A 16,854-nucleotide genomic window follows, 5' to 3' on the forward strand; every position below is an offset into this window, starting at 1 on the left:
GTGTATCACTGGCAGCTTTAGTGCTTGTTTTAGCCTCAGAGTGCTCAGCAAGCTTTTCAGGGGGCACCTGGGTGGCTCAGTCAGTGGAGCATCCGACTTCGGCTCAAGTGATGATCTCGCGGTTCATGAGTTCAAGCCCCACGTCGGGCTCTGTGCTGACAGCTCAGAGCCTGGGGCCTGCTTCAGATTCTGTGTCTCCCTCTCTCTCTGCCCCTCCCCTGCTTGCACTCTGTCTCTCTCTCTCTCAAAACGAAACAAAACAAACAAAAAAACAAAAAACAAATACACATTTAAAAAGTTATTTTTAGAGTTCTCGGCAGGCTTTTAAAATACCAACTCAGCAATGCAGGGCCATGCTGTTACCATCCCCTCCTATAACTGATGAAGTGAAAATGACAACTGAAGTTTGGACTCCACCTGCCAAATTAAATTAATCTTTCCCTTCCCTTCCCTCCCCTCCCCTTCCCTCCCCTCCCCTCCTCTCCCCCCCTTCCTTCCTTCCTTCCTTCCTTCCTTCCTTCCTTCCTTCCTTCCTTCCTTTTGCTGTGTTAAAGGTTTTAAGTGATTACTAGAGAGAAACAGGCATTGGAGTTTCTGAAAATAATTTTAATAACATAAGTAACATTTCATAATGATACACTATGTTTTGAGCAAGTGTTTTCTGCCAAAGATATAAATAGTTTGAAGAACCTGTTCATCTATTCCTTTCAATCACATCCTTTGTAATTAAGGAATGCAAACAGTTTTCACATAGGGTTAGTGAGTCAACATTATAAGCAATTTTTCCTGTATTCCTCTTTCAAAGTTCTGGGTTGTTTTAATCAGAATAACCTGAATCTACAAGGGATCCTGCTTAAAAGTGTTATCACTACCAATGGCTGGTAGTCATAATTTTCACAAGGCCATGGTGCTAATACAAAACATCAGGGACGCATTAATAGTGAGGGTGTCTGGAGGCTGTACCCGTCATTCCAGACCCTCCATTTCAAATTTTCATGTTCTTCATGACAATGTCATTGTTTCCATTATTCACTGTATGTTATAAGCTAGAGTTATCACAGAAAATAACATGCAACAGAATATTGGGCTTTTTTTTTTCCATTTTACTCATCGATATGCCATATAAGATTTAACTTAAAGAGTTTATTTTAATTTTTATTTATTTTGAGAGCGAGAGCATGAGTGGAGGAGGGGCAGAGAGAGAGGGAGAGAGAGAATCCCAAGCAGGTTCCACACTGTGAGCGTGGAGCCTGACTCGGGGCTTGATCCCACGAACTGTGAGATCATGACCTAAGCCAAAATCAGGCTGACTCAGCCAGGCAGGCACCCATCCCTTAAAGAGTTTTAATGCTAAAAAATTTTTTGAATCACTAGATCCTTCAATACATAGAAGAAACCCAATATATTTAGCAGGAAGGGATTAAAGAACAAATCTTCTTGATTAGAAGGGCAGAAAGCAGACGAGAGTTGATGTGCTTCAGCAGAGCCCCAGGTACAAACTTGGGGCTCAAAAAGATAATTGTTGAATTATCAGTGTAGCAGAAATGGCAGTCTGTTGCTCCTAAAATTGGGAAAGGGAGAAGCTTTGGAAACAGAGACACAGAGAAGGCCACGGAGGCAGTTTTGCTTGTCCTAGGAGAACCAGGTTCCTACAGGCAAGGAAGCAGGCCTTTCTTCATGTGAGCAGGGCACCCCAGAGAGATGGCAGTGAATGGGTAGTCACATGTGGCCACTGACCACCAGGGCCAGCATAGCAGTGGTGTCGGCGTAATGGAGAGAATGTCAGGAGCGGTGAGGCCTCTGGGCTTGTGGTAGAAGAAAAGTAATGGTCAAATGATTTAGAGGGAAGAAGTCCAAAGGAAAGTGCAGCTTGAAGTGAGTAGGAGCAAAGCACAGACTAGGAATCATTCATGTATTCATTCACTCACTCATTTATTGACTAAGCACCTATTAACACAAGCATGATACTAGAGGCTGGGGTTACAGAGATAAACAAGCTCCAGTCAGTGTCTCTCTCGAGGAGGCAGGTATTATTCCCAAAGGGGAGCACAGGGAGAAAGAGAGGATGGGGGGACAGAGAAGTGAGTCTCCAAGAAGAAATGGGAATTGCAATCAAGTGGGTAATAGCTGAGGATGGGGCAGGAGGAGCACATTCCAACAGAGACAGTACTCATGTAGAAAGACAAGATTTGATATGGAAATCTGTATAGTTGGGGAATAGCAGGTGGGTCAAAAGGAATGAAGAACAAAGTGAAAGGAAAGGAACAGCAAGAGATGATGCTGTTGAAGGGACCTGGCATACTCTGCTAGGGAGCTTGGACTCTCCCCTGTCGGCACTAGGGAGCCAAAGAGGACACTAAGCTGGGGACAACACAGTATTCATAAGCTGCATGCACACTTCCCTTTGCAATTGTTTCACTCCATTTGCTTGTGTGGCCTCCCATGAAAACTCCCTGAGAGCAGGAACTGTCTTTGTCACCTTTTTCATCTTTACATCCTCAGAACTTAGTGTAGTGGCCGGAATGCAACAGGAACTCAACACTTACATTTTACAAACTGGTAAATGAGTGAGCAAAGTGCCAAGTAGGGAAGGACAGTTTAAGAGGACAAATGCACTCGAGCATGGCTTAGAGAGCACTGCCTAGGGCAGAGGCTGAGAAGTCAGGAAGGGAAACCATCTGAAATATGACAAATCAGGAGCCACTAGAGACAGAATCCACATGTCCCCAGCAGCACATCGAGGAAGTGGACAGAAAGATGACCATCGGTGGAGATACCTTACTTAGAGTAGATACCACTCAGTCACATTGGCCTCGGGAAGCAGTCTGAACTCCTGGGCTGTGTTATGAGCTGAGCTGTGTCCCTCAAACAAACAAACAAACAAACAAACAAACAAACATATGGTGAAGTCTTAACCTCAGTACCTCAGAATATGACCTTATTTGGAAATAGGATCTTTGCAGGTTTGACCAAGTAAAGATCAGGCCATTAGCATGGACCCTCATCCACTGTGGCTGGTGTCCTCATAAAAAGGGGAAATTTGGGCTCAGACACACACACAGGGAAGACGATGTGAAGACACAGGGAGAAGACAAAAATGCTACAGGAAGCTACCTGGCTACTAGAAGCCGGGGAGAAATCTGGATTGGATGCTTCTCTAGTGTCTTCAGAGGGAGCCTTGCCCTACTGATACTTTTTCTAGCATCCAGAACTGTGAGACAATAAATTTGTCTCACGAATTTATTATCTGTTGTTACCTGTAATTATCAGTTGTCCTAATCCATTCGGTCTGTAGTACTTGGTTATAGCAGTCCTAGCGAGGGAGAAGGCTGGTGGTCAGAAGCAGATCAACAGCTGTGGCAGACACCTGTGTTTATCTCCCCAAAAGGCATTTCCCCTTCCTGCTTGCTGCAGGAGCCCTTTTGTTGTGTCCATCTGCCAGGGGCCAAGGCGTGACGGGTCATGCGACTGATCCACGTCAATCATGGCGGTCTCGTTGCCATTCCATTTACCATGTGACCCAGTTCTGCTCACTAGGTCTCACTAAAAGGACTGCTGTATCCATGACATAATTCAGTTGTTCTTGGATATTTCTCAGCCTCTAAAGCCCTGTTTAAAATATTCAGTGCAGACTGTCTCTAGCTGAATGTGGACAGATACTAAATTAATGATCAGTGGGGTTTCTAGACAACCCAGTGGAGATGGTAACTGAATTGATTTCCTTGACCACAACCTGGTCAGGTTTGTCCTTTCGGGGGCTAACCTTGGCCTCTAGAGTTTAAACCTACAAATTTTCCCTCATCTGATACCATTATCTCCATCTGACACTATTACCTCAATCTGACAAACATCTCCTGGGTATCTAAATCAGGCAGTGAATCAGACAATATTCTAATCTCAGCACTTGCATTCAGGGATTTCCTAATCTGTAACCTAATGCCACACTGTCTTCTCCATATTATAACATGCACAGATCATCAGGTTAGAACAGTAAGTCTGGGTCTGAGTTTTGCTGCACGTCCTCTGTCCAGCACAGAAGAGTAAGCTCACACCTGATATTTTCCACAGTTAAAACACATGTCCAGTCCTTGCTGTGCCAGAGGCTAATTGATAACCTTAAAGGGTGGAATGGGTCTTCACAGAGACAGAAAGAAAGGAGAGGAGGGAGCTGGGAGACTTAGGGAGAGGGACTTCATGCCCTGCAAGGAGGGGAGATTACATTTAGGAATGGCACAGGCTTTGACACTAGACCCAGGTTCAATGTCAGCTCCATGATGTACCAGCTATGTGATTGTGGGCAAATGACTTAGTATTTCTACAGTTCAGTTTGGAAATACAACTTGATATTCTTAAGAATTGTGCTTAACAATGGGCCAATCTAAGTAATGCACCCAGCATGGTGTCTTGTGACCAGCAGATGACCTCCCAGGATATGTGTGTGGTTCTGAGTCACACATACAGAATGTCTGAACTTTTATATATTTTTTTCACTGGAAGAATTGGTCCACTGAGCATTGAAGACACAACAAGACATGTTCCCATCAAACTGGTAAGGTAGTCCTGTCACTTTCACCTCATAGTGTGTCACAAACCATTTCTCCCTATGATCTTCCATTTAGTTCCCCTGAATTAAAGTGATGGCTCTTAACTGGCCTCCCTGCCTCCATTCTCTCCCAGTCCTCCAGTCGAACCTCCAGTGAGCCACCAGAATTGTTATTCTAGAGCAGGGACTGGTTAACTACAGTCACAAGCAAATCCAGCCCATTGCCTGCTTTGTACATAAAGTTTTATTGGAACAGAGCCATGCTCATTCATTTATGCCCCATGGCTGCTTTCCCACTGTAGTCGCAGAGCAGAGTAGTTGTAGCAGAGACTGTAAGACCTGCAAAGCTTAAAATATTTACTCTCTGGTCCTTCACAGACAAATTTTTCTGGACTCTTGATAACTTGTTCTAGTAGTACACGCCCCCCAATAACTCACCAGTTCCTCCTTTGACTGGCCTCCAAGAGAAAGTCAGTGCTGTGTGAGTTGGCTCTTGCCTATTTCCTGGCTCACCTCTTGTTACTCCCCTAATCTCCAACCTAATCTCCATCCTCACTGAATGAGTGTCCTCCAAGCACACCAGGCCCCCTTCATCCAGAACACCTCTATTCCCTTTCCATATAGAATACTTCTATCTGTTCTTCACTATTCCTTCTTTTATGAAGCCTTCTAGAATTGCCCCCCTCAGCCCTATCCAAAGACACTCCTTCCTTAGAAGTAATATGCCACCAATAAATGGGACATCATAGACGCTAGATATGGATCTTCATATCTCTCTTCCTTACTAGACACCCCCACGTTAAACTGTCTTCTCTCTTTATCCCTCCTAGAGCACACTGTTCTTTCCCAGCATAGCATTTACCAGAGTTTGTAATTATGCATTTCTTTGTGTTTTATCTCTTTAATGTCTGTCCCCTAACAACTGTGAGCTCTAAGAAGGCAGCAACCAGACTGTTAAGATTCACCACCACATAACCATCGTATAGCCCGGAGCCAGCCACACAGTAGTTGTTCAGTTTGTCCAATGAGCAAATGAGTGGACAGATGAAAAAAAAAAGATTTTACTAATAAATCAAATACAAATGAAAGAACCTAAGGCATCAAAACTGTTACTTCCTGAACATACCAGATATTGCCTCTCAGACCCTTCAGGTACTCCCATGGTCCAGAAGGTCAGAAGGGCATAGGCACCACTGATGGTTCTGCTGTAGATATTTGGAGCACGTATACAAACCCTCATTCTTGGAATCAGTGCGGAACGTATACATGGCCCCTTGCTGTATCAGTAAATTCAGACCCTGAAGAATTGGAATAAAGCCACATGTAGGATTATATCATTGAGTCCACGTCTGCACTGAACTATATAATTTCCTGACCATACCCTCCTGAAGAAGGACATCTTCTATTCCTTGTCTGTTGAGGAAGGATGGGCAAAGCTCCTGCAGTATTTTTCCCCTCTGTCTCTAGGGAGAGTGTCCTGTCTGTCCATCACAGCCATACCCAGCCAAAGGGTGAGAGACCTGGGTAGGACAGAATAGGGAGGGGTTTTAGGCTGAAATGATCCTTCCCTGGATCACTCCTACTCCAGTAGTACCTCCAATAGTACCAAGGGAACCTTCAAGTTTGAAATGTGACTCTTGAAAGACATACTGTTCACTTTTTCTGAAATCCAAGCTCAAGATCAAGCAAATAATTCAGCTGAGTTGCTGTTTCATATGGGGAAAAAAAAATATCCCAAAGCCATTTCCTGTGTAACCTTTCTGATTCTGGACCGTGTCTCTCTGGAAGCCCCATCCATAAAGGCTCTCTGTGAAGGTACGTGCATGTCTCTGAGATGTATCCAAGAAGAGCAAAGATCCATTTCAACCAAGGCAAATTTATGAAGTTGGCAGCCAAACCCTAATTCTAGCCTTGAGCCTCCGGGATGTCAGCACCATGAACTAAGGCAAAGCTGAATTTCTTGTTTAAGTCAAGCTTTTAACCCTCTGTGGTATCTACCTCTGGTCTGAACAACAAAAGAAACCTATGTATTAAAACACAGAGATTGTCTTTGGCTCTAGATAAATGTATCTTCTCAGAGCCTGTTGGACCTGTGTCCTTTAAGCCTGGTAACAAAGCATTTATAAGGAAATGTCAATATTTTCCATTATTAAGAACTTCAATGCAGAAGCCAAATCATCTAGGGTCATTCTAAGTGTAGGGTGACAATCGCTTTATCATGTGCCTTCCATTTCCTGTCAGATCCAAGCAACTCTTTGTCTCCTACAAATTTACTTTCATCCCCAATCTCCTTTCCCTCCACTCAGATCATAGGTCTCATGTCCATTTCAAAGCCAGTGTCCCTCCCTGTCCCCACACTGTGCTGTGAGTCCCTTCCTCTCCAGGCTTTGTGCCATCCACCGTCCTTACCAACCTGGTGTCTCCAGAGCAGACACTAATTCCCCATATGTGATGTGGGGCCCCAGCACACTGTGCTCTCTCAGAGAGTATTTCAAAGACAAATTCAGTAGATGACGTATTGTACGTGATCTGATATGATCTGGATTTAACCACACAGGATGCTTCACACCGGGCATTGTGAAAGAAATTTTCTCTACTCCCCCTAACATCTGAAGCACTTATCAGGGGCTTCTTGAATGATTTCTAACCATCAACACGGAAGTCATCCAGAACATGGGGATAAATATTAAAAATACGTGTGAAAAAGAAAAATGAACATAGAGATACTTCTCCCAGTGTGCACAGTGCATTTGCAGCCCTTCTGTGGGGCCCACTCTGACTCCGTCCCTCCCTTTATATATACTGACAGGTCTTTCCAGATCTGAGACACTCCTACCACCCAAAACCTCTCTCTCACGTTACTTCCAAAGCCAAGCTTCTGGAAAGAATTGCCTATACTTGGTATCAACACCTTCTCATTTCACATTTGTTCTTTAACCCACCTCATCTTCCAAAGTCTCCTCATCAAGTCACCAATAGCTCCCTAATTCCCAAATCCATGGATATTACACTTCTTGTCTTAGTGGATTTCCACATCATTTGATGTTATTGATTCCTCCCTCCTGGATACTCTCCTCTTCCACATTCCAATCTCTCATCTCCTCCTGCCTCTCTACCCAGCCCCTTCCTGTCGTCTTCACTAGGTTCCCCCCTTCCCCTCCCTCAGAGACCACCCACTCTCTGAGGCAGTCTGGTACAGACAGGTAGCACAGGCCTGGATCTGATTGCTTGGGCTAATATCCCAAGTCCATGACTTGCTACTCTATGACCTCTGGCAAATGATTTGCTGCCCCTGTACCTCCATTTATTCATTTATAAAATAGTTACAGTAATAGTTTTCCCTGGCAATGGTTATTGAGAGAATTAACACATAGAAAAGTATTCAGAACATACAGCATACACTCAATAAGCATCATAATTCCTCTTCCCATGCTCTATCTCTCTTTGGGCACTGAGCCATACCATGGCTTCATTAGCTCTTGTCAAAAGTTGGCCCTTGAGCCTTCCTTAAGACTTCTCTCCTGAATGTCAACCTACAAACCAGTTGTCCACTAGACATGTCTTCATGGCCATCCCTAAGATGCCTCAAGTTCAGTTTGTCTACAACTGAGCTCATCATCTTTTCCTGCAAGTTCCTGCAAGCCCCTCCTCCTCCCCCTCCTCCCCCTCCTCCCCATTAAGTCTCCCAATGAATAATAGCCCCACTATCCTTCCTCCTGGTTGCCCAGGCCAAAATACCGGAGTCATCCTAGGACTCCTGCCCTTCCCTTACTCCCCCACGAAATCAGTCACCAAAATGTGTCAACTTTATTGCCAAAGTATTTCTTGAGCTTGTGTCCAGTTCCCTTGCCCTTATGGCCAATGTCTCAGAGCCTCAGCATTTCTCACCTGATGACAATAAATAACAATAATACTAAAAATAATTTTCACCACTATCATCACATACTGATTATGGATCAATCACAGAGTAGTAGACACTTCACATACCTCATCATACATAATACTGAACACCATCCATTCGAGAGGGAGGAATCGGGAGTCCCTGTTTTCAGATGAGAAGACAGAGGCTTAGAGACATTTAATAAATAGCCTGTTACACAAAGGTGATATAGATGGAGGTCTCTCTGCCTCCACACCCCAGGCTCGCTCCACTCTTTAAAGTACAATGGTGTCCCAACTGGTCTTCCTGCCACCTATATTATTCCTCTCCATTATCTACTTTACTGCCAGAGGGGTCTATTTTTACAATGAAACTCTGACCCAGTCTCTCCTCTGTGTGAAATCCTGCAGGAGCTCTCCAGTGCCTACAGAATAAAATCTAAGTTTTTCATCAAGACTCTCCCTGATGTGGTTCCTTTGCCCCTTTACAGATCTGCCTCCCTTGTCTCCATCCATGCCTAGTCCCTTCCTTCCCTGGAGCACACCATGCCTGCTCCCCTGGCCATGTGGTATTCTTCCTGCTTCCTCTGCCTCTGATGTTCTTCTCTTCTCAGTAGCCTGGATGCCTCCACCCCAGCCTCCTACAAGCACGTCCTCTTTGACTCACCTGCTGTCCAAGCTGGGTGTAGGCGCCCCTCCTTTGGATAATTACAACACTCGGTGATAGCCTCTAGCACAGAATTTTAGAGTGGCACCACAGTCACTGGTCGAGCACCTGCTATAAGCCACAGTTCACAGTAGCCTCCAGCAATCTATATCTTGCATTCAGAGAACTTACTTTATTTTTTTAAGTTTATTTACTTATTTATTTGGTGGGGGGGGGGGGAATGGGGAGAACACAAGAAAGGGAGGGGCAGAGAGAGAAGGAGAGAGAGAGATTCCCAAGCAGGCTCCATGCTGTCAGCACAGAGCCCAACACAGGGCTTGATCTCATAAACCATGAGATCATGGCCTGAATTGAAATAAGAGTAGGACACTTAACTGACTGAGCCAGGCGCCCCCAGAGAACTTACTTTAATGAGATGAACAGCAAAATGCTATAGGATATCTCTGAGTGTCCAGTGTCCACACTGGATTGCTGAGGTTCTTGAGCAAGAGTATCTTGTCCTTCTCTGTGTTTCCAGGGCCTAGAACTGTGCCTGCCACAAAGGGTGTCAGTAAACACCGACAGTCTGAGCTGAGCAGACACACCAAAGCCACCAAGCTGCCTCTGTGAGCACACAAGCTTCCATCCCCAGGGATGCTCTTCACTTTCATGCGTGTCTTTTCCAGACTCTAAATGTCCAGGTCATTGCTTTCTGTATTTCCACAAAGCCCTCACAGTGCATCCTACTTTAATGTGCAGCGGAGTATAATGTTGGAGAATTCCAGGCCAACCATCCCTGCCCCATGGAACTGGCCCACTGAGGCATGAAAGGACCAAGTCCTCCCAGCAGGAAAGTGTCAGTGCTGACTCCCCTTGCAGTGCTCATTCTGCCCACCCACAGTTTCCCAGTCACATCTCACCTTAGCAAGGAAGGTTGTTGCTGTCAGAGGGGCTCACCCAAGTGGCACAAAGGATGGGAGCTTCAGGAAAATAATGCATGCGTCTTCCAGCAAGAGGCCCTTCCCACCCTCTCCCATGGGCTGCTGGGGCCTGTCTTGTCCCAACAAAGTGAGGGAGTAAAAGGACAAGTCAGCTGTGTTTGTGGAGGTGCCCAGAGGAAGACAGCTTTAGGCAGCCCTTTTGATCAGGGGTCCCCGTGCAGAAACAAGATCCCCTGACATCTGTTCCCTGCAGCTACTGACCATCTGAATGACACAGGCAGGAGGGCGTAGGGCAAAGGGGAGAGGCTTAAGTTACAGCAGGTGTTTTGTAAAAAGCCTGTTTTTCTTCTGAGTTTACGGCTGCTTCTCTGCTGAGCAGCACTTCCGCCTCATCTCACCTCGGAGGACAAAGTGCAAGCTGCCCGGGTGATCAAAGAGGAGGCGAGAGGAGGAGGACAGAGGTGCTGATCCCCAGAGCAGAGAGCTTCTGACTGCTTCAAACCCCTAAGAAGGCAAGGCCTCAGACATCAGGCAGGGGAGACAGAGAAGGGGGCAAAATGAAAACGAAATGGCCATTCCCACCCCCCAACTCACACCCCACAAAACCCACATGCCTATACTTTCCTTTTTGCAAATTAGATTTCCTAAGAGAATCTTCGATGATAACATGACCATCCTGAAACTGTCTGAGGCCATGGGGAAGGGCTCGGAGTCTGGTGGCCTGATCAGACCCCAGGTCTGCCTATTGGCTGTGGGTGGGATCCTGATTCCTCCTCCAGTACCAACCTCAGAAGGTGGTGGTGAGGAGAAATGCAATGAAAGCAAGCAAAGCCCTTCGCAGGGCTTCTCACACCTACCCCAGGGGCTACGATTATAATTGCCTACCAGCCACCACCCAGGGGGCCGCTTTCCCTGGAGGGATGACATTCCTCAGAAGGGACCACCCTTCCCTCTGCCTCCGTTCCCTGACCATTCCCTGACCGTGGGATTGAGTCTTCCTCTGCACCCACGTCTTCTCTGTCACTGCACTAAGCACAGTGTGCTGCATTGGCTGCTTTTCTTGTCTATGTCTCCATGCAGGCCTTGAGCATCCTGAGGGGATGGGATGTGACTTTCATGCTGCGGCATTCATTCACTCATTTATCACTTACTAAGTGCCTCCTATTCGGCAGGGAGTCACTAAGTGGTAAACAAATGAGGGAAGTCTTGGGATGACCTCCAGAAACACCTATATCAATGGTCTGATCAGCAAGCACATGTATCCATCACCTGTGGTGAGCCTTACGCAAAAGAGGCTGACCTCGGGGTCAAACAGAGGGCTAGGAACGCAAACACAGTTCCCAGCCAAGGTGGCCACCCTGGCAGTAGATCTACCAGAGCCATGTGCTGGATTTCCTGTAAATCAGAGCTGATCAATCTCCCCTCACCACCCTTCTCCTTTCCTCCTTCCTCCCTCTCTACCTCCGTCTGGAGAAACCTAGCAATTGTGTAGCAATTCATACAGACTTTTGGATGCTCTAAAGGTAACGTTCAAAAGCCCAGACTCAGGAGGGGCCATCCACACAGTTCATCAGCCAGGGCTTTGGAAAGAAAACAAAACAATCCACAATCACCATTGCAGCTTTGTTTGTGACTGTGGTTTCTTTGCTCACTGGAGATAGTGTCCCTCCCACGGCCCCTGGGCTCTGGTCCCATTGCCCTGGAGGAAACAGGCCAGTAGAGACAGGAGGGAGAGCCATCATTCAAAGAGCTCAGTACACCTGAGCTTAAAATGTCACTCCATTGTCTCCCAAAAAACAGGAACAGGCTCCTGGAGCACTGAAAAGTTCATCACCACCCCTCCAGGCCCATCACCAGCCCTCATCATCACATACCTTCGCATCTGTCAGGCCCTTTCTTGGCTTTGTACCATGTACATGCAGTTTCCTGTCTGCCACACCCATGCTCACCAATACCCCTCAGACCCAGCAAGCTGCTTTTCCATTAAGACCCTCCAACATCCTCCTCTTTCAGAAACGTCTCCTGACTCCCTAGTGGCTGGTGCCTTTCAGCCCCCAGGTCTCTGCTCGTATCTCTAACTCCACTTAATACACTGTGATGACCTGTTCACGTGTCCTTCACACATCACAGACTATGACCGTGATGATAAAGACCGCGACCTCTTCATGTTCATATCTCTGGCACCCAACACCAACTACTTATCCCATGTGTATTCCAAACCGACCCTGATACTTCAAGGTGCGATCTAGTTTAGTCTAAACCAAATGCCCCTTACAGCGTCAGATTTTCACAAAGAGGCAAACACCAGTGGTAGATTTCACAGGGAACACAGCCCAAGACTAAACAGGTGAGGTGTCTTTCCCTAGAACAAACACACAAGTAGGAACCAGCTTCATTAAGAATCTGCCTGCTGGTCAGTTAAGAGGTAATACTCAAGGTGGCAGCCAAGGTGTGATGTCAGAGACCTGAAAACTTGGCACTGGACCTGACATTCCTGTTTTGGGCTAGTTTACCTACTGGACCAGACCTTAAAAGCCTCAGTAAAAATGCAGGTGATGCCCCCAAAGATCTTGGATCCAACCTTTACTCCAGTCATTAGCACCAGGAGAATCTGTTTCTCAGATCAGCCAGCTAGTAACCCAGGCGAGGGGATAATGCCAGGAGGCAGTTAGAGTGTGGGGTGCAGGGGGACGGCGGTGCCCCAGGGGATGTGAGGGGTTTCGAGCTGAGGGACAAGGAGGTTCTCCCCCTGCTCCATCCTCAAAACCAACCTTACTGGAGTATTTCTGTGACCCCCAACAAAACACAAGGCCTTGCACATACCAGGTAGCCTCATCCCACTGAAGTTGGGGGGTTGACTTGCCAAAACAAGCAAACTCAGGGGGGCCACAGCTATGGAAGAAGCCAGAATACACAAATGTGCAGGTTATTTATTCAAGGCCATCTGGCCCACAGAGCAAGTGACCAAGGGAACAGCAAGGAAGGGGCTCTGCTTTCAAAGGCAGTGCTGCATTCAGGGAAGTAAAAGATTCCAAGTTGGTGAAGTGATCAGCTGTAAACCTCGTATCTGACATCACACATAACTCAAATAGGAGGTCAGGGACTGGTTCCAAACCTGGTTCTCCAAAACCCCATAGGGGGCATTAAATTCTCTTTACAAGTTTACTTTTAATATATAAATGGTCCTTATAACACTTGGAGAGAAAGTGCACTCTGCATTGAATCAAGTGTAAGCTAGGAGACCCAGCTGGTGGCATTCACCCATCCATTGTACCTTCACTGATTGACTTCATCGATATTTATGTGCTAGGTGCACACTGCAAAGGGCACGTGCTTGAAAAGGACAAAGCTGGAGTCAGACGGTTCCTGACCCCAAATCTGCACCTCTCTCCCCAGGCAGGTGTACTGACTCCATGTCCTCCTCCCCAAACAGGAAATGCTGTCTTGACCCTAACCTTAGGGCACACTTAAGGCTCCATTTAGCATCAAGTTCACTGGTGCTGACCCTGCACTGTGACAGAGGACTGACCCAGTGTCCTGTCTCTCTGAGGATGGGTTCCAGGCAAGGAGGAGAGGAAAAGAACAAGAGTTGCAAAAAATAATGGCACAATCTTAGCTCACAGGTGTGGTATGAGTAGAAAAGACAGTGGACTTCTGCTTTTATTAATGCACACAACTAACCCAGCTCATGTTTACTGACTACTTACTATATGTGGAGGACCACATATAAGCCTCCTGCCTGCACAGTGCCAAGAGTCTAGCTGTCTATGTGAATCCTGGCCCTACCACCCATTACTGTGTGACTTGGGGCAAACTACTTAGCCTCTCTCTGCTTCCATTTCTTTGTCTGGCAAACAGGGCAATACCAGTTCTAACTTTAAAGAGACGTTATGAGGATTGAATGAGTAAAAACATAAAATTCTAAATTTGAACCATGTCCCGGCATGGAGGTGGCCATCAGTATTAAGATGAACAATTATTATCTCATTAGTTAGTTGCACCAGTCTGCAGAGAAGATAAGACTGTTTCTTCCTCTTTTACCAATAAGGCTTTGAGAGACTGAGTCAACTTGCTCAAGGTCACAGAGTTAATAAGTGGCAGAGTTGGGATTTGAACACAAGCAGCCTGACTCCCAAACCCACAAGCTTAACCACCACCACGAGTAGAGCACTGTGCTAGTTCTAGGTACGCAGAGACCAGTGTGGGGGTGAACAAAGGATCCCTATATAGTAAACACTACAGGAAAGATATATTGAAAGAAAAAGGCAGAGAAGGGCCAGAGCTGGGGCAGCTGGGAGCAACAGAATTGCTGTAAGAACTGAAGAATGCTCCACACAGCAGAGGACTTGAGCTTTAGTCTCGGGGAATGATGAGGAGTTTGTCGAGGAGGAGGAAGGGCATTCCAAAAAGTCAGGACCTAGAATAGCAAAATAGTAAATTGGGTGGTAAGGCAGGTGCCTCAAGATGTGGAAAAAGGTGAGGCTGGGAAGGTAAGTTGAGGTCTTACTGTGAACAGCCGTGTGAACCAGTGTTGGAGGTAAGATGTTACTCTGCAAGATAGTGATTCTCAAACTTAATATGCACAGGATCTACCTTGGGTGCTTGTAAAACATGTGCAGATTCCCATCCCTTCTGTTAGCACTGGGGAGCCGACAAGGGTACTGAGACAGTGTAGTACCGTGGCCTGCTGTGGTTTTAACAATAGAATTCTGGCACTGAAACACAAGGAGATTTGGGGACAGAGGCTGGTACAATCGGCCAAGCTAGAGCAGATAAGAGGATGAGAGCTGGGAATAATAGCACTCTTCATGAACTGATACATTACACCAGGGTTTCTCAACCTCAGCACTATTGACATTTGGGACTGGGTAATTCTTTGCTATGGGGGGTGTCTGTGCATCACAGGCTATTTAACAGCATCCCTGGCCTCTGCCCACCAGATGAATAGCATCCTCTCCCACTTACCTGTTGACAGCCAAAAATGTTTCCAGACATTGCCAGATGTCACTGGAGAGGCAAAAATGGAAACCCCAGTTGAGAACAACTGCTTTAAACCCTCCCATCCCTACTTTACAGACAGGAGCTCCAGCTGTAGAAAGACACAGGAAGGCCCCAGCCAGGATCCAAACACTCCAGCCACTGATCTTAACTGCCTCTCAGGAAAGAGACTCAAGTCAGCCTTCTGGGGCAGAATTATGTATTTCTGGAGAGACCGGATGATGATTAGAGGTTGAAGGAGTGAGGGTCAAAGATGAAACCTCAGGGCTTGGCACTGAACTTCGAGCATAGTAGGAACTAAATAAATCATTTGGGTTTGAAAAGCATCAAGTTGCATTTGCTCAAAAAAGAAAAAGTCTGATCCTCCATGGTGTGAGCCATTGGGAGGTGATGAGTTCCTGCTCACTCCGGATAGAGGAACCCTGTATAGGGTTGGATATGGGATATGTGGTATAAACCAACTGGTACCCAAATCCTGGCTGGGCCCCTTCCCAGCTGTGTGGCCCTGGACACATTACCTGACCTCTCTGCATCTCATTTTGCCCGTTTGCAAAATAAGGGTAGAGTCCCTACTCAGAGGCTTGATGTGACCACTCAGGCAGTTTAAAAGCAAAATGGCAAGCTAGCACGATGTGGTTGGCCCTCCTCTCCTTCAGAGAGATATCCTCATTACTTCCATGCCTCCTTGCGTCCGGGATCCCGTGCTCCCCTCACTCCTTACAACCGTGGGGAACCCGGACAGAGGACCAAGGAGCCGCCTGCGCCCTTTCCCACCAGCAGAGCCTCCCACTGAGGCTTTAGGGGGCGCCAAGAGCCTTTCCACTCCCCAGTAGGCTCTGATTCCGGTGTCCTGGGGGTCGCCAAAAGCGCACGGCGAACGGGGTGCCTCCGAAAGGGGTGAGATCAGTGAGTTCAACGTGCGCCACAGAGATTTCGGGCAGGTCCGCACCCGGCAGGCCCGGGGTCAAAGCCAGTCGCTGCCGCGGGCGGGCCAGGTCAGCCCGTGCTCCCGGAGGCGGAGGAGGACAGAAGCGCCGAGATTTGGGAAGGAAGGACCCGCTCTCCGAAGCCCGGCTGCAGAGTGAGAGAGCTAAGAGTTTGGGGGTTGAGAAAAAGAAGCTAGGGGCGGGGGAAGCAACAGGAAAAATGGAAGAGGAAGCAAAAAAGAAAGCGCTGGGAAGCAGAGTTCCCTCGGGGACCCAGCCTACAACACCTGGGCAGGGGGTCAGGAACAAAGGAGCGGCTTCAGGTCAGAAGTGCTCTGGGTGCTTCCGAAGAGGGGGCGCTCGGAGGACGCCCAGGCCCGCTGAGGATGCCTGGCGCCCCTGCTCCCGGGGCGCGCTCTCGGGCGCCGCTTACCTTCGCCGGGGCCGCCGGCGCGCACTTCCGGGGGCTGCGCTCGGGGCGCGCGGAGCCGAGCCGGGGGACCCGGAGCCGATCACCGAGGGGGGAAAGCGGCAAAGCGGTGCCCAGGACTTCGGCTAGCACTGACGCCTCGGAAAGAAATCCCAGTGGAGGAGCCGCCAGGGCTGGCACGGGGCGCGGGGTCCTGGCCTCGGCGCTCACGGGCGGCCGCACCGAGCCCCGCAGACGCTGGAGCAACCCGAGTCAGTGGGAGGAAAAGGTTGTCTCATTTCCTTCGGTCTCCCCCCTCCTCCACCCCCCGGCTCCGGACCTGCCCTCCCTCTCCCCCGCCCCCTTCCCCAAGCCAGCGGCCCGTGTGGGCGCTGGAAAGACGGGAAACCTGAACGGCTGCGGCGTGCGGCGCCTCCCTCCACGCCAAGTTAGTTCACGCTCCCCAACTCCTGCCTGCCTCCCCACGCTTCCGACCAACTCCAGGGCCGCGG

At 47.9% G+C, this 16,854-nt stretch overlaps 1 protein-coding gene across 1 annotated transcript in view; it reads right to left on the reverse strand.

Annotated features, from left to right (window-relative positions):
* Positions 1–16,383, reverse strand: part of EVA1A (eva-1 homolog A, regulator of programmed cell death) — a 46,496-nt gene extending 30,113 nt beyond the window's left edge. The window contains exon 1 of the mRNA XM_023251793.2: positions 16,367–16,383. The gene's annotated coding sequence lies outside the window, so the exon portion shown is untranslated. The remainder of the gene's footprint in view (positions 1–16,366) is intronic.
* Positions 16,384–16,854: the final 471 nt, after the last annotated feature.

The sequence above is a fragment of the Felis catus genome, chromosome A3 (genome assembly GCF_018350175.1).
Source record: "Felis catus isolate Fca126 chromosome A3, F.catus_Fca126_mat1.0, whole genome shotgun sequence".
NCBI lineage: Eukaryota > Metazoa > Chordata > Mammalia > Carnivora > Felidae > Felis > Felis catus.